At 37.3% G+C, this 2,911-nt stretch overlaps 1 pseudogene; it reads right to left on the bottom strand.

The window, feature by feature from the left end:
- Positions 1 to 1,110: 1,110 nt before the first annotated feature.
- On the bottom strand, positions 1,111 to 1,496 carry LOC108302637 (annotated as a pseudogene).
- Between the last annotated feature and the right edge of the window lie 1,415 nt (positions 1,497 to 2,911).

The following is a 2,911-nucleotide window of genomic DNA, read 5'->3' as shown; positions in this document are numbered from 1 at the left end:
AATTTATTCCTAAGTATTTTATATTTTTTGATGTTATTGTAAATGAAATTATTTTCTTTATTTTCTTTTTTGAATTGCTTATTGTTAGTGTATAGAAATGTAACTGATATTTTGTTTGTTGATTTTGTAACCTAAACATTTCTGTATTTGCTTGTTATTAATAGCTCTAACAGGGTCTTGCTATGCTGTCCTGGCTGGACTTGAACTCCTGGGCTCAAGTGATCCTCCCACTTGAAGATCTTTTGTATGTGTGTGCTCTTCTGCACATAAAATCATATCATCTGCGAACAGAAGTGGTTTTACTTCTTCCTTTCCTTTCTTCCTTCTTTTTCTTGCGTAATTGCTCCAGTTAGAGCTTCCAGTACTGTGTTGAACATAAGGCCAAAAATGATAACCCTTGTTTTGTTCCTGATCTTAGACTAAAAGCTTTCAATCTTTCACCATGGAGTATGACACTGGTGGTGCATTTTCATATATGAGCTCTACTATGTTGAGAACATTTCTTCTTACTCCTTATTTTTTTGGCATAAAAAAATCATAAATGGGTGTTGAATTTTGTCAAATGCCTTTTCTTCATCAATTCAGATAATCATGTGGTTTTTTTCTCTTCATTCTATTAATGTGGTATATTTAGTTTCATATGTTGAATCATTCTTACATTCCAGGAATAAACCCCATGGTGTATATTCTTGGTCATGGTGTATATTCTTTTTAATATGTTGCCAAATTTGATTTGCTAGTACTTTGATAGGCACTTTTATATCAATATTTATGAGGATTATTGGTCTGTCATTTTCCTGTAGTTTTGTTTTCTGGCTTTAGTATCAAAAGTAATGCTGACTTTATTGAATGTTAGGAAGTGTTTTCTCTTCAATTTTGGGGAAGAATTTGAGAATACTGGTGTTAATTCTTCTTTAAAACTGAGTAGAATTAGCGAAGCCATCTGCTCCTGGGCCTTTCTTTTTTGTTTTATTTTCTAAAATGCATCACTTTATTTTTCCTTATAAGGCAGTCACACATTAAACACGTGACAGTCACATGATTTCTGCAGTGAGCCCCAAGGCTTCTGGGGGCTTTCCTGGAGCCTATGGCCAGAAGAGTCCTGAGATTTCAAATATGAAAGCTTTCTTCACAGCCACAAGTTCCTTTGATATTTGGGTTATTGAACACAAACTCACTGGATAATTTGTCGTCAACATAGTCCATTTCTGTTCCTAAAAGTGTTAGCTGTGCTTTCTTTTCAATGAATACTCTGACTCCATCTTGAATAACATCATCAGAATCTCCTTTCATCTTTGTATATTCTAGAGCATAAGAAAGGCCATTACGGCCCCTGGTTCAGACACCGAAGTTTACACCTGCTTGCTCAGGCTTATCTTTAAGAAGCTGTTTTATCTTGTTTACTGCTGAAGGTGTCAGGGGGACGGTGCCCCGGTGTGCTGCAGTTTCCTCTTGCTCACAGCCTCGACAGTTGCCCTGACTAAGGAAGATGACATTTTCACCGTCTGGTCCTCAGGCCAGAGCTCAGCCGCCTCAGCCTCTCTCCATGGACACGGCGGGCACATTTCTGGGCTTTCCTTTTTTGGAGGTTTTTGATAAGTGATTCAGTCTCCTTCCTAGTTATAGATATATTCACATTTTCTATGTCTCCATGAGTCAATTGTGATCAATTTTATATTTTATAGGAGTTTTAAAATTTCACTACTTTATCCAATTTGTTGGTGTACAATTGTCCATCATATTCTCTTTTAATCCTTTTTATTTCTGTAAAATTGGTGGTAATGTCCCCACTTTTATTTCTGACTTTAGTTATTTGAATCTGCTCTCTTTTTTCCTTAGCGTACATACAGTTTTTTTCAGTTTTGTCTTTTTGAATAATCAACATTTAATTTTGTTAATTTTCTCTATTTTTTTTCCTGTTCTCTGTTTCTTTTAATTTCTGCTCTAATCTTTATTATTTATTTATCATGTTCCTTCTGTCAGCTTTGGTTTTAGTTTATTCTTTTTACAATTTCTTAAGGCATAAAGTTAGGCTGTGAGTTTGAGATTTTTCTTCTTTTTTAATGTAAGCATTTAAATCTACACGTTTTTTCTTAGCACCATGTTTACTGCATCCAATAAGGGATTTTTAATTATAATTTTTATTTTAGATTCAGGGAGTGTATGTGCAGGTTTGTTACAAGGGTATTTGTGTGTTGCTGAGAGTTGGACTTCTATTGATCTCGTTATCCAGATAATAAACACAGCACCCAATTGTTTCAGCCCTTCCCCCTCTCTCCTTCCCTCCTTTGAGTCCCTGGTGTCTGTTTTTCCCATCTTTATGCCCACAGGATTGGTATACAGACAAGTGGGTTTGCAAATCCTAGATCCTTTGTGTGTGATGGAAGGATCTGGAAATTCCAGTTGGGGTGTTCTACTGTTAGAAATTTATCAAGGTAGGACTATGTCTAAACATTTATCTCTGGAAACAGGCCAGCAAACAGAAATACCATGTGTGAATTTCTTGTTTGTTCCTTAGCTCAGGATTATTGGTGGTTCCATCCTTACTCCACAGTACACCCCTTCCATCATTTTTTCTTTCTTTTCTTAATTTTTTTGAGGCAGAGTCTCGCACTGTCTCCCAGGCTGTAGTGCAGTGGTGCCATCTCGGCTCACTGCAATCTCCGCCTCCTGTGTTCAAGCAATTCTCCTGCCTCAGCCTCCCGAGTAGTTAGGACTATAGGCGTGCACCACCATGCCCAGCTAATTTTTTTGTATTTTTAGTAGAGACAGGGTTTCACCATATTGGCCAGGATGGTCTCCGTCTCCTGACCTCATGATCTGTCTGCCTCAGCCTCCCAAAGTGCTGGGATTGCAGGCGTGAGCCATCGTACCCAACCCCATCATTTTTTCATACACATTTAAGTAGAGA

This window comes from Cebus imitator, unplaced genomic scaffold, assembly GCF_001604975.1.
Source record: "Cebus imitator isolate Cc_AM_T3 unplaced genomic scaffold, Cebus_imitator-1.0 Scaffold42, whole genome shotgun sequence".
In the NCBI taxonomy this organism is placed as follows: domain Eukaryota; kingdom Metazoa; phylum Chordata; class Mammalia; order Primates; family Cebidae; genus Cebus; species Cebus imitator.
This window is presented reverse-complemented; position numbering and strand designations above follow the sequence as displayed.